The 15984-nt window shown below is 39.9% G+C and overlaps 1 protein-coding gene across 1 annotated transcript in view; it reads left to right on the plus strand.

Moving 5' to 3' along the window:
* Positions 1–15984, plus strand: part of thsd7ba (thrombospondin, type I, domain containing 7Ba) — a 1117993-nt gene that overhangs the window by 520187 nt on the left and 581822 nt on the right. The gene's annotated exons all lie outside the window — the stretch shown is intronic.

Below are 15984 nucleotides of genomic sequence, written 5' to 3' on the forward strand. Positions count from 1 at the left end.
CTCTGTAAAAGGACACAGCTTCCACAACTCAGGTACCCAGAGTTGGAAGGAAAGAAGACTGAGCTTGCTGGGAAAGGAGTGGAGGCAGCTAAGAAAGAGGAAGAAGGGACTGAGTATTGTGTGCTGGTGCTTGTGTGCTGTGTGTGGGGAGCAGGGTTAAATGCTCCCCAATTGCAAATAAAGGTGTGTTGTGTGGCAAGTCGTGGTGTCTGTCTGTGGTCTGGGCTTCTATTACAAGTACTTAAATCTGTACAACAACAACAATTTATTTCTTTAGAATATTTTCATACAAATAATGTAAGTGAAAGTGCTTTACAAAATGTCATAGAGATAGCTGCAAGAAAATAAAACAGTTATAATATCCACAATTACAAGACAGAGTCATACTTCTCAGGCCAGTTCTAGAGGCGGCAGTTAAACTTTGGGATATGGAAGAACCAAAGTACTGCTTCTGTCCCCTCGACTGGGAAGTACTTCCGGGTTATAAGGGAAATAGAAGTCCCTGGGCCTCCCTGCAGCATCCCCTGGCAGTCCCCATGGTATCCAGCAGGGCTGTGAAGGGAAACTCCAAGATCCATGATGCCCTGCTGGAACCCGGGGCATCTCCACGTTGCAGGGAGGGCTCCACTTGGTGGCTTCGGGGTATTGGCCGGGATAAGCTGCCGGCCATAGTTCACAAGCACCTATGACCGATAGCACCATTGTACATGTGTTTTAATGCATAGCCAAATATATAATACAATTTGTGAAAAACAAGATAGTTCAAATACGTGATAAATAAGTGGAAAGTATTGAGACACATGGATTCGCCAAGCACAGATATTAAAATGTGAGAGTAAATGTATAGTAGTGTTAACCAGACAGCTTAGCATTGTACAACAGACACAAACAAGGTAGCATTAAAAGAAGTCAAACACAGGAACGGGGTTAAAATGGTAGACTTGAATGTTCTAATGACAAAACCTCCTATGGGGTGATTTTTATAGACTCGTTTTCTTTCCTATTGTTATTAAATCTTGGTGCAATACATTTATAAGGTAAATTTTTGTACATATGTTAAATTAAGACATGAACACTACATGAGTATGCCATTAAGCAGAATGTCTGGTTTTGCGATTTGCATTGTAAATTAGACAAATGCATTTCCATTTAAAAGCATTCTAGGTGCAGTAATCAAACTGAATATAATAAATATTTTACAGCTTTTGTTGATGTCTTATGAGTCTTCCCTATTTGTTTTTCACTCATTTTCTGTAATTATGCAGAAACAATGGGTATTTCCATTTAGCAAATTTTTAAAATTAAAGGTTTTGCCCCTCATTTATCATTGGAATGTGTTTGCGTGCCACAATTAGTGCTTTCAAGCTTTGTATAGAATGTAGAAAAGTAAAGTCTGGTTTAACAAATTGCTAAAATGTGGTACAGAAAGATGTCTTTGATTTTGTTTGCTGTGTCACTGGGAGATTGTTATAACATATGTAACCATGGACATGTCTCACACATGTACGACTATACAAACCACATATACCAGCTTGTAGGAAACATTTGCCTGTCTGTTACTGAACTGATTTGGAAGAAAGGCTGGCTTATTGCAGGACACACACACACACACGCACACACACGCACACACACCCACACACACACACACACACACACAGAGACTCAGTCAAATAGTCAGTAATCTAACATGTATCAGTCTGGAATGCAGGAAGAAAACAGAAATATGCATAAAAAAAGCCAATGCTTACATGAGGAATTTTTTTTTCAAATGTGTATGGTCACTCCATGAAGACAAATTTTCCATCATTTGTATAAGATTTACCCTTACAAGGATGTTTTTTTTAAAAAATACACCTTTTGAAATAACAGCTGGGATCCACTGAACTAATTCCCTTTATAATTTTAAACCCTTCAGTCATGTCAGCTCTTAATATCCATTTGTTTAGTTCTTTTGTAAACGTCACACATTCAGTGACAGGGCTGTAATTTGATTCCAAAACTTGTTTGTAAATACCATGCTCTCTTACAGCAATTGTGAAATAAACAACTGTGGCAACTAGCATGTCTGGTCCCTCTTAATCAAACATATGTCAAGCGATTGAGTAGGTTAATGCCTTTTTTTTTGAAGTTCCAATACAGAAATCCTAAACACAGTGCTAGCACACAAAAAGCAATCAAACAAAAGAATTCTGAATCAGCTACTGGTGACCAAAGTTGAAAGCTGTTAAGTCTGGGCAGACCATAGCTCCATCTTAATGGCCTGGTGACTGTCTGTCAAAACCCAAGTCTACTCTTCAGTCAATAGAACTAATTTGATTGTAACAAGCAATTACCACAATATCCAAATGCATTGGTCTGTATGCGAACAGTTCAAGTCAAGTCAAATTATTGTCACATCACTTAATACGAATGTACGAGTAAGTGAAAGATTTGGTGTAAGGTCCACAGCAGTTTTACACATCAAACAATACACATACTATATTTAAATATCAAAGCAATCATACACTGTACGAAAGGAAGTCATTACATAAGTAAACAGACACACCAACAGTTTATACACTATACAGTGCAGACAAATAACAGAAGATAGTTATACAGTAATCCCTCCTCCATCGCGGGGGTTGCGTTCCAGAGCCACCCGCTAAATAAGAAAATCCGTGAAGTAGAAACCATATGTTTATATAGTTATTTTTATATTGTCATGCTTGGGTCACAGATTTGCGCAGAAACACAGGAGGTTGTAGAGAGACAGGAACGTTATTCAAACACTGCAAACAAACATTTGTCTCTTTTTCAAAAGTTTAAACTGTGCTCCATGACAAGACAGAGATGACAGTTCTGTCTCACAATTAAAAGAATGCAAACATATCTTCCTCTTCAAAGGAGTGCGCGTCAGGAGCACAGACTGTCAGAAAGAGAGAGGATCTTGCCTGAAGAAGGGGCCTGAGAAAAGCTTGCATATTGTAATCTTTTTAGTTAGCCAATAAAAGGTGTCATTTTGCTTGGCTTTTCTCTACAGAGGAAAGCAAACAAATCAGTGGTGCTGTTTGGCTTTTAAGTATGCGAAGCACCGCCAGTACAAAGCTGTTGAAGGCGGCAGCTCACACCCCCTCCGTCAGGAGCAGAGAGAGAGAGAGAGAGACAGAGAAAAACAAACAGTTAAAAATCAATACGTGCCCTTTGAGCTTTTAAGTATGCGAAGCACCGTGCAACATGTCGCTTCACGAAGCAGCTGCACAGAAGGTAGCAACGTGAAGATAATCTTTCAGCATTTTTAGATGAGCGTCCGTATCGTCTAGGTGTGTAAACAGCCCCCCTGCTCACACCCCCTACGTCAGGATCAGAGAAAGTCAGCGCAAGAGAGAGAGAGAGAAAAGTAAGTCGGGTAGCTTCTCAGACATCTGCCAATAGCGTCCCTTGTATGAAATCAACTGGGCAAACCAACTGAGGAAGCATGTACCAGAAATTAAAAGACCCATTGTCCGCAGAAATCCGCGAACCAGCAAAAAATCCGCGATATATATTTAAATATGCTTACATATAAAATCCGCAATAGAGTGAAGCCGCGAAAGGCGAAGCGCGATATAGCGAGAGATCACTGTAGTGCAATGGAGTGTAGAGATAAAGGAACAGCAACATGAATGTGGAGTGCCAATCACTATATAGAGTCCAGCATCCTAACAATGTGATAGGAGACACTGTTTCACGGCCTGGTTGTCCAGGACTTGATACTACAGTATTGTCCACCTGAAGGTAATATTGTGAACAGTTCATGACTCGAATAAATGGGATCTTTTACAATTTTCCTGCCTTTCTCTAGACACCTCCTAACCAGTGCTTGAAGTGGGGTGGTACTCAATAATTTCTAATTAATATACTGCCAATGCTTCTTAGCATACCAACAGCACTTATAACTTCACAGGACAAATCCCTGCTGCTCTTTGTCTGAATTGTAGTGTATTGCATAAACAGTAGCCAGTATTGCTAGTATCACTACTAAACAGTAGTATCACTGGTAATTTGGCTGCGCTACAAGAAAAATTAGAAACATCATCTCTTATGATTTGTTGAGCAGAATGCATGACTTTCTGCAAGGCTTGGCGGTTGAGGGCACTGCCAGTTCCCATACCATGTGATGATGCTTGCAGTGGTGCAGGTATAAAATGATTGGAGGGTGCATTGGTTAGGGCAGGCTCCATGCTCTTTGTCAGCTTAAACCTGGAAATGTTCATAATGAAACCGAGAATGAGCTGGGAAAATGAGGACACCCATAGTCAGCAAGGGGTAAGATGCAAGTGCTTTTATTGCAATGAAGTTTCCAAAGTGATCACATTCTTCCAGTAAATAAATAATCCATAAAATTAGTGTTTGTCGATGAGTTAAAATCCAGGAATGAATCAGATGATAAAACTGGAATAAAATCATGTAGTCATCTGGTACCTTTTTGCTCTTTCTCTCTCTCTCCCCCTTTGAGCCCAGCATGTATTCTTCCATTGTCTCCTCGCTTCATTACTCTCATCCTGACTGCCTCCATTGGCTTCTGCTGAAACGTTCCAAGCCACCTGTCCCTCCAACTTCAACTTCACTCACCTAGCATCTTCAGGATCCCTAGTAGGCCACCACCACCATTACTATCATCATCATCATCATCATCATCATCATACCCTGCTCCTCTGTAATTATTCAGTGGTGGACTATCCACCTGGAATGTTAATCTCCCACTCCTCTTTGGGGCTACTGATCACTCTGCCTCTTCTCTCTCATACTTTCTCAGGCACACTGTAGTGCCCTCTCACTTATGATTCTCTTCTTGTCCTGCTTGGATTTCTCCTCTGTTTCCTTCTCAGGCTTCTTTATACACTTCCAAAGGATGCAGGTGTGCTGCCCCCAGAGTGCTAATGAGGCAATTGACTGAACCGCACACACCTGCACGTGAATGCACGCTCAGCCATTCACACATCGAAGTCACCCCCCTGCACTACCACACATACCTACACTCCGATTAAGCCTGAGCGCATAATTATTTATTTAAAATGGCACAATCGCCACAGACCCCACTATACAATAGTGGGCTCACTGCAAACACCTTCAGCATCTTCACCACTTTTTCAGTGTGAACACTCCATGTGAGATCTTCGGTGAGATGCATACAGAGAAACTAGATGGTGGCATGCACAGACGCAGCAGCTTCATGCTCTCCAAAATAGGTGCTTTTTTTGTTAATAACATTTTTAAATACTGACAACTACGGTCTTACAAATGAGTTTGAACACTTACTATGGTCACTAGAACCCTTTACAGATTGATTTGAACTGCACAGATCATTATTATAACTTGGAAGCAATACTGCAGGAGCTTCTCAGAGCACCAAGACTAATAGTGACTCCAAACCCTGGAGGGAGACAACAGACAGCACAGGGAGAGGAAGCAGAAGAGGGCTAAACAAGCAGGTTTGTTAGCTAGGTTAAAAACTGCTCCATATAAAACCCCTTTCCCTAGTGCTCTACTTGTGAATACTAGATCACTCACCAACAAAATGGACAGGCACTGACTAGATATTGCCACACATAAAACTACAAAGGACTGCTGCCTTCTGATTTTTTCAGAAATGTCCCTGAATGCCAGGATACTGGACATTGCAATGAAAGTAGCAGGCCATACGCTCAACCGCGCCAACAGAACATCAGACCCTAGCAAGGAAACAGGGAGGGGACTCTGTGTTTATATTAATGATGCTTGGTGCAATGACAAAATTATAATCAACAAGTTATGCTCTCCAGATGTGGAATATTTAACGTTAAGATGCTGACCATTTTACTTGCTTAGGTAACATGCAGATGTTATTATTATGGCAGTATGCATACCACACAGACTCATGTTAAGTCAGAACTCAACAAATTATAAGAAATCATCAGTAAACAACTGAAAGCACACCCTGACGGAATTATTTATCATTGCTGGGGATTTTAATCAAGCAAATCTTAAGAATGTACTTCCCAGATTTTATCAACATGTACTGTAAACTGTAAAACTAGAGGGGAAACATCTTTGATAATAATAGATTTGTACACGGTTATACCACACCCCCACCTTGGACAGTCTGCCCATCTTTCTTTGTTTCTTCTCCCTACACACAAAGTCATTTTTTCAGTGTTAAACTAACAGGCAGGACTGTTAAAATGTGGTCTGATGGTGCCATGTCCCAGCTCTAGAACTGCTTTGAGCACACAGACTGGAATATACTGTATTTTTCCATCGGGCAGACTTAGAAAAATATACTTCATCCATGCTGTCATATATTAATTACTGTGTGGACAATGTCACTTAAACAAAAGGATCAGGTGTACCCAAATGAGAAACTGTGGATGAATAATGAAGTCAAACAGTTGCTCAAGGTGAGGAACACAGCCTTTAAATCAGGAGACACCTAAGCCTATAGAGCTGCTAGAGCTAATCTCAAAAAGAAGCATCAGGTCGGCAAAACTTAAGTACAAGTAGCAGATTAAGGAGGATTTTGACAGTAACTCCAATCCACAGCAGATGTGGAAAGGCATTCAATCAATCACGGATTATAAAAAAAGAATGACACATATACCACAGACAATAACCAGTCTCCAGTCAGCTTCAAACTGACAGAAGACTCATTGCCTCTAGCTCTACACATACAAGGTATGACAGGCACTGAATAGCATCAACATAAGGAAAGCAGCAGGTCCTGATGGTGTGCAAGGACGTTTGCTCCAAGCCTGCACTGACCAAGTAGCAGAGGTATTTACACAGACATTCAACCTCTCTTTCTCCTTAGGTATAGTCAACTTCGTGCCTGAAATTCACAACCACATTGCCTGTTCCAAAAAGTCCTATGATAACCTGTCTTAACGACTATCGACCAGTCGCTCTCTCACCTCTGAAATCGCAAAGTGTTTTGAATGACTGGCAATCAGTCACATTAAAGACTTTGTCCCAGATGATCTAGACCAACACCAGTTTGCCTACTGGACAAACAGATTGACTGAGGACGCCATCTGCATTGCTTTGCATTCTGCCTTCTTGCTCCTTGAAAAGCCCAGTTGCCTACATTAGGATGCCCTTTGTTGACTACAGCTCGGCGTTTAACACCATCATACCTAATCAACCGATCAACAAATTCCATGCATTAGGACTAACTCCCTTCATACCCAACTGTTTAGTGGATTTTCTCACCAATCATCCCCAGTCCGTCAGGTTGGACAAGCACACATCCTCCATCCGCACCATAAACACTGGCGTACCACAGGACTGTTTGCTAAGCCCCCTCCTCTACGCTCTTTTTACCCATGACTGTCAACCCATCCATAAATCAAACACTATTGTTAAATCTGCAGACGATACAACTGTCATTGTACTTATATCAAACAACAATGAAGCTGCATTTAAGGAGGAAGTTCAGAATGTGATAGAGTGGCGTGACACCAACAATTTGTCTTAAATGCCAAAAGATCAAAGACGTCATTGTGGACTTTAGGACCACTAAACAGATCAATTACAGTCCAGTAAATATTAAAGCAGAGGTTGTGGAGACAGTCTCCAGCTTTAAGTTTCTAAGAGTCACCATCATAGAGGACTTTTCCTGGGCTGACAATACTTCAGTGGTAGTAGGCAAAACACAACAATGCCTCTATTTTCTGAGAAGGCTAAGGAGAGCTGTTGGTCACCTTTTATAGATGCACCATACAGAGCATTTTGACTAACTGCGTGACAGTTTGGCACAACAGCAGCACCAAACTGCCAAAAAGGCCCTGCAGTGAGTCATAAAAACAACATAGGACTTTATTGGCATTGAACTGCCATCACTTGAACACCCACACAAGACTCGGTGTGTGAGACAGGCTAATAACATCATCAAGGATATCACTCTTCCTGGACCTAACTTGTTTAAGGTCCTCCCATCAGGCAGGCACATCAGATCAATATGTACACTTTCAAAAAGACTAAAAAATAGCTTCTTTCCAACTGCTATAAACTTGTTGAACTCCAATATCTCCTCAGTATGAGATCATTTTTCATTGAAGATGTAAAATAAGTTATGGAGGTGATGTGTAATATGCTGTTTACTAACATGTACAATAATAATCTATCCTGCTATACATTTATGCAGTAATAATCCATCCTGGTTACTTGAACATTTAACATTGTATATGTCATGTTGCTAATATTTGAAACATATTTTCTATGATTACTCTGTTTCTAGTTCTTATTTGTATTTATTTTTTGTATTGATATTAGGGAATCCATTCCCAGGCTTCCAATTACCGGGAGCCTGGGATTCCCGGACATTTTTTATTCCCGCATTCCCAGGAATGAAACTGCTCTAATTCCCGGGAAAACGGGAATGGCCAAGCTCGCATATATAACGTGTAAAAGTGTAAAAATCGATCAAGAAATAAGACTTATAGTTGAAAATAATTAAGGTGGCGCCATTGCTGCAGCTTGCACTTCATCAGACAACAGCTTTGAACAGCAACTTGAAATTGCAATGCGTCAGTCTGTTGCATCCGCATTATCTGTGCCAAGAAACTTGCCATCACAGAATGATGACAAGAAAATGGATGCATCAGTAAAAGCTGAAATGGTGGTGTTTCAGAGCAACGACAAGCGTGGGCGTTGTTTAGAACAAGTGTATCAGTATCTGATGACTGTGCCGCCTACTTCAGTGGAGGCAGAGCGTGCATTCTCAGCAGCTGGCGTACTTCTGCACGAAGGTGTTTTCTCGCATGGACTACCGCACGATGGACACATTGTGCTCTTATTACCGCAACTAAAGATGCATGTACTTATATGACAGCATGAACTGCTTGTAGATAAGGTTAGTCTTTTATTTGTGTCAACATATTGCAGTAGCTTTATTAAAAATAAGTGTCGGTCGTTCTAAAACCATTCACATGTGAGGTGCCCGTGCACTGTGTCATCCCCGGGAGCCTGGGATTCCTGGGAATGACATGCAGGATTCCCGAATTCCCAGAAATGGATAAACCCGTCCAGGAATGGATTCCCTAATTGATATCTAACTGAACTATTTGCCTTTTGGATTTTAAATACACCTTGGGGTTGTCACAAAAGTAATTTCACTGTGTTATACAAGGGCTTCAACTTAAAACTGCTCAACCTTTCCACAGTAATATCATTGATGGTGTTAGGGGAGTTTGCTTACTAAGGACCACTATTATCTCCTTGGCCTTGGCCACTTTGAGGAAGAGGCAGTTTTCCTGGCACCAGAGTGTCAAGGCTCTATTTGCCTCCTTGTATTTAGTCTTGTTGCTGCAGGAAATAAGGCTCACTACCATTGTGTCATTGGCAAATTTCAATGTGATGTTAGACATGCAGTCAATCGTGGAGAGAGAATATAGTTACATTCTGATGAACGGTAATTGGTAGACCTCTGTAAGTGAAAAGAGAGAGATTTATTTAAAACAATAATAAAGAGCTTCAGTTAGAAAAAAGAGACTAACATTAATAAATTAAACTGCTGATTTCCATTAACAGAGTTCTTTCAATGAACGTTAACCTTTCATGAATACATGAATCATAAATAAGAATGTGTTTAAAACATAGATATTGCATTAGAAAAATAATTAAGCCAAAATCCAAACAAATTTCTTGTGAACTGAGGTGAACTCAATTCTTTTAACATTGTTTAAAAATCATAACATTTCTTTTCTTCTAATTGTAATTCCCTACCATTAAAGATGGAAGTAAAAACATGAAGCTTAAACTAAGGAACCTAACAAGTCATACAAGATGTATGTCCTAAATTCCAAAATGACTAAGCTTAGAGAAGCCACTAAAGTTGGGGTGTCAGAGCATAACAAATTGCTTAATCAAAGCTTAATGGTGCAAGTTCCCTTTTTATTTTGTTAGTCTTACTCATTATATGGTTAAATCTATAACTGAAGCACATAAAGTTCACCTGGAAATGGGTGAGGCTACAAATAATGCAACATTCATGGGCAACAGGAAATATGGGAAATACAAGCTTTCCAGTAGCAAATTTCATGGGAGTCTTCTTCCAGTGGAGTAATTTAGAGGTAACTTACTATGCTGTGTTTTGATATAAAACTATCTCTCTCGTCATTTAATTATAAAAAAAAAACATTTATCCAAAAATTAGTGGTCGTGTTATATTTGGAGCAATGGGATACAAATCTAATTTGTTTCCTTTCCTGCTCATGTTCATAAAAAGAATGAGTGCTAATTTTGTATTGCATTTTGTGTGATTCCAGCAGCAAATTAAGAGCAACTTCTTGTTTCTCCTAAAATGCAACCAGGAAACTCTCCCGAACAGAGCACAGAGTGAAAATGGTTATCTCCGCAAATGTCCATACCATGTGAATGCAGCACAAGCAAGATCTGAAATTTACAAACCCAATTTTCTTTACCTTCAAACAAAATTTGGGAGCAAAAAAACATCAGCAAAGCTCAAGACAAAAACAGGCTGTGACGATGCGGGTTCTGCTCCATGCTCCCATCTGGCTTCTGGGATCTCTTGAACCCGACACCGTCGGTAATGTAACCGGATGAGCTGGACAGTGAAGATATCAACGAAGAAGCAAGGGGATGGTGTAAAATGTGCAAAGTGCTTTTATTTAAAACAAAACCAAAAGCAAAGTGTTAAAAAACAAGTGCAGTGCATAAAGTTCAATAAATAAATAATCCATTAAAAACAAATGAAAAATGTGGAGGTTAAAATCCAATAAATCCAGTTAAAAACAAGGTTAAAACAATGGCTGGAAGCAGTCCTTTTAAAAACAAAGCCCGGTGTCTTCTTTCTACTGGTGACTCCCCTGCTTCTTCCATCCAGGCTATGTAGCAGGGGAGTCGCCCTACCTACAGCTGACCTTCTCTTACTTCTGCTGGTCTGGTGGCCTCCCTATCCCTAACTTCGTTCCGCCCTCCGCCAGACCAAGATTTGACTTCCACCAATGGCCAGGGCGCTCATGTTGGAGTTCCACTACAAATCTCCAACTCCTGCTGCCTTCTTGGCCTTATGCGACAAGCCAACCTTCTCCCGGTCACTCCTGCTCCACACAAGCGCTCAGCAGGAGCGACCACTACTGTCGGCCCCCAGGTGCCGGCCAAACACCCCAAGGCTTGCCTCTCCCAGCTGCCTGCAAACATCAGCAAGTCTGCTCTCACTCGTTCTCTCTTTCTCTCACATGAGCACACCGGCTCCTTCGCTTTCAGGGCTTCTCTCCCTTAACCTCCATTCACTTTTTTTGTCTCTGTCCTTTTTGTTTCTCTCCTTATCTATTTAAAAACTGGCCTTTTTAATCTGAACTGTGGACCTGCTATACCACACAGGCAAGACAAAGATCATAAAAGATCTGGAAGAAGTGGCTGAAATATATCTAGTCAATATCTGATAACAGTATGCAGCTAGTGTTTTTCATTGACTCCAAGCAGCAGTTTAAGAAGTTGAAGCAAAGCTTTCGCTTGACATGAAAAAGATGAAGAACATTCACTTCATGATTTTCATGTCAGTAGAGCACCATTAGCATTGGAGTATCCAGTCTTCATATTAAAGCAGACTGAATGAAGTTCACAGCACTATTCTGTGCAGTCAGAAGCAAGTTTACAAATGAAAACTCTTCCAATTTTTAATGTGGACTAAATAAAGACACATTTACGGATTTGGCTATTCTTTTAATACTTTTTAATTTTATGGGATATTCCAGGGTGGCATGTTCATTTGGTGATGTGTTGTATCTTTAAATATATGTGTGAGTGTGGTTTGTACATTTTTCCTATGTTTGAATAACATAACATAACATAGCATAACATAACATAACCACCTTAATCAAATTTCAGTTCATCATCAAGTGCAAAGTAAAGACCAAGCCTGGAAAGGGAGCCAGTCAATTTTAGTGTTAGAAGGATTAGTTTATCTAAATTGATCGGGTATGAGTGACTGTGTCAGGTCATTGACTGGTGCCACATCTAAGACTCATCTGTGTCCTTCTTTGCATATCCAGTGCTGTTGGGTTAGGTTCCAGGTCCCTAAAATGGCAAAACTGGATTAGACACCTTTTAAAATTATATGTTGTCAGGCAGGGGTGAGCAATGTCACTCCTCCAGGGTTTTGTTCCAACCATTTACTTAATTAGAAACCAATTTGTGCCAATAACTGATCTTACTTAATTTCATGGCTTTGTTAGTGTTTTAACTCAGATCATTCTTAAAGAATTTTTAGAGTTGTGTTTTTTTTTTCTTCTAACGATATCATCCAAGTTATTTGAAGTCTAAAACTGATGAGTCAATTGTCTACTTTTTTCTCCTCAGTTTTGTGAAGCATTTTATTAAACCAAGAAGTGCATGATGAATACACACAGGTATAAATGGAAGCAAGCTAGACAGAGAACTCCTGGCACCTTTGCATTTGCATCTTACTGATAACAAGGAGTAATTAAAAACAATGAATATAGCTGTTTAAAATTAAAATTAGAAAAGGGTGCAAAATATTAATAAGTGAAACAAATAAAATGAAGCAGAAAAAATGTCACTTGAGCAATCAGTGCTTTATCAGCAAACAAATGACTTCTCATGAAGTAATTGGGTTGGGACAAAAACTTGCAGTCACTGTGGCCCTCGAGGACTGACATTGCTCTTTCCCTTGTTTTAAGGAGTTATTTTAAGAAGTTTTGTTTGTTTGTTGATTTGTTTTCCAGTTTGCTTTCTTTTTGAGTTTTCATTCAGTGTAATGTTGATTGTGGAAAAAGATGATCCGCTGTGGCAACCGCTAATGGGTGCAGCCGAAATAAGAAGAAGAAGATTCAGTGTAATGTTGATGTATTCATTAAGGTTGCGATTTGTTTCACCACAATTGCATTTTAGGTGCACAATCAGTTTGATGCTTGTTAATAAATAAAGAGCTGATTGTTTGAAAAGAAAATATACAAAATGTTTAATTTGATGTGATATTCATGTTATAAGGTGACAGATGGAGTACTCTGAATATTTTAACTTTAACAATAATAACTGAACATCTGTTTAGCCACACATTTGCAATATTACTTAACATGTTTTGATGCAGACTTTATTTCTTATCTGCTTCTACAAAAACTGAATGTTATATCATTGCACAAAAGCCAGTATGGGTACTTTAGCCAGGTATTTCATATACATTACATACATGAGGTTACAGTGGAGTATGTTCAGAGATGCTCTTCTGCATAGCTCAGTTGTAATGAGTGGTTATTTGAGTTCCCGTAGCCTTTCTATCAGCTTGAACCAGTCTGTCCATTCTCCTCTGACCTCTGGCATCAACAAGGCATATTTGCCCAGACAACTGCTGCTGACTGGATATTTTCCCTTTTTCAGAGCATTCTCTGCCTAGAGATGGTTGTGAGTGAAAATGCCAGGAGATCAGCAGTTTCTGAAATACTCAGACCTGCCCACCTGGCACCAACAACAATGCCACATTCAAAGTCACTTGAATCACCTTTCTTTCCCATTCTGATGCTTGGCTTGAACTTCAGCAGGTTGTCTTGACAAAGTCTACATGCATAAATGCATTGAGCTTCTGCCATGTGATTGGATGACTAGATACTTGTGTTAACAAGCATTTGGACAGGTGTACCTAATAAAATGGCCAGTGAGTATATATACATGAATGGATGAACAAGAGTATTAGTCTTCCTAACTAATATTTTGCAAAACACACAGACAAAGAAATGGGCTTGACAGAAACAGTAGGAAAAAGAAGAATGTCTTGAGATTTGCTCTAGTCTGGTACTGTGAAGACCCATGTGAGGCATGGAGCCCACCCGCGTGTCCAGGACTGATTTGTGGTCAAGCATTGAATCTTTGTCTTTTATTTTTGCTTTTACTATCATTGTTAAGGTGAATTTAGCAACAGTTTCTTTTTTGTCTCACAAATTCAGAAGACAGATTGTACTGTCATTAGACCGTTTTGTTTTAGCCTACTGATGGTGTGTTGTCAAAATAGTAATCTAGGGTCAACAAGAGTGGAAACTCAGTTTCAGGCATCTATCTATCTATCTATCTATCTATCTATCTATCTATCTATCTATCTATCTATCTATCTATCTATCTATCTATCTATCTATCTATCTATCTATCTATCTATCTATATGAATAAATAAATAAAATCCAATGTCTGTTTGTCTGTCCGTTTTCACAAGAGAACTTTTTAACAGATTTAAATGGTTTTTTTTTCTTCAATTTCCTTGAACATTGTGGTTGATTTTGCAACTTCTCTCATAGTTCGCTAGCAGTACCGATTAATTTGCGCAAATCTAAGAGACAGGCTCTGAGTTGAGGGGAGGGGGATGCGGGACCTCAGAAGTGGGAAGGCATGTGTGGCCCTCCTCACTCATGTGCCAGCCTCTGTTCGAGTTGGTCTACCTCTTGCCACATGTTGCAGCTTACCTTGCTTCTGCTTAGCTAGCAATGCCTGTTTGTTTAGCAGACATTATCATCTAGAGATTGTTGAGGAGTAACGATTGACATTTTTGAGAGAGAAATCAGAGCTACGTGTGTTTTAAAGGGTAACTGCTGATTGCCAGAGATATCACAGCCACGTGCTTTTCTCCCCACGTGGGAGATGCTCTCCTGTCAGAGCTTAACACGATCAGATACAGTGCCAACGTTTGACGTTGGAACGTACCTACATTCTGCTTGGCCAGAATTATATTTTTTTAATTTTTATATTGGTTTTTAAAGTTGTGAGCGGAGCTGCGGGGGACAGCTAGTATATATATGATAAATGCTGGATTGGATGGACTGGCATCCTGACTAGGGTTAGGAATGATTACCTTCAGGGAGGCCGTAATGGATGGAGCCTAAGATTGAAGATACAACCTTGCCAGGATGGTCCTTAGTTTCTGGCCCATTTGGGATGATCAAATAGGTTCGGTACAAAGGACAAGTAGACCTTTTCTCTCCCAGCATGAAAGGTAGCAGTGCTCCCCTGGCTGAAGCCAAGTATGGACACCCACAGGGTGGGTAACGTAGTCTAGAAAGATGATCATTTCGGGGACTTTGGGCGCTGCATGGGGGCACTGTGAAGAATAGACTGTTTGGTGGACCTGTGTCAAGTGTTCAGCTCTCAGTAGCACCCCCTAGTGATCACATTATATTTATTCTAATTACCGCACAGAAAGATAAAGTGAATTCCCAGAGTCACACAGTTTGTTAGAGGTGATGGGAATGCTGAGGTTTTAAAGTCCTGTGTCATACTGTTTAGTGAACAGTTGTTTGTGTGTATGTGTGAGTGTGATATACAGCAGGCTGAGGGGGCAGTTCCGTGTTTTGATTGCAATAGGTTCTGATCCTATTGTTTGAAAAGATCCCCCTATCCCAGACCCTAAACTAGATTAGAAAGATTCTGTGATGGATGTATATTGTGTGACCGGAATCTTCATGTATTTGTTTTGTTGTTGTTGTTTTACATTGTTTCCAAAACTTATAAGCAGTAGCTCTGCTATGTGTGCAGAAAAATGTCTCAGCCACTGATGTGTTCCTAGGCATCACAATTGAAACTTATTGGGAGTGTATGAATAAGTGGATTGAAAGAAGAAGAAGAATATCTGCCTTTCCAGTGTAATAAAAATAATAAAGAAAAACACAGATAAAAAAAGCCTAAGTAGAATTCAGGTTTGTCCAGCTCTCTGCAGAAAGGAAAAAAATAGAAAAAAATGAAACCCATGTAAGAAAATGACAGAGTGGCCAGATAGTTTCTTATAAATAGGATACCGCAGACAAAGAAGGCTTTTCAATAAGGGAAAATTATAAGTCACCTATGTTTTTCTTTGCTTGTTTCTGCTTTATGGATTCTGTTCACCTTTTTGGAGATTTAAGAAGAACCCTTAATGGCCACAATAGTGTTGTTCAAGTGGCAGGGCTGGAGATCTGTAATCTTAGCCCACTCTTAACTTCTTTGTTGGGGCAAAGTATCAGAGGTTTGACAAACTGTGGCCTCTTGTTATT

Source organism: Erpetoichthys calabaricus, chromosome 8 (assembly GCF_900747795.2).
Source record: "Erpetoichthys calabaricus chromosome 8, fErpCal1.3, whole genome shotgun sequence".
Lineage (NCBI taxonomy): Eukaryota > Metazoa > Chordata > Cladistia > Polypteriformes > Polypteridae > Erpetoichthys > Erpetoichthys calabaricus.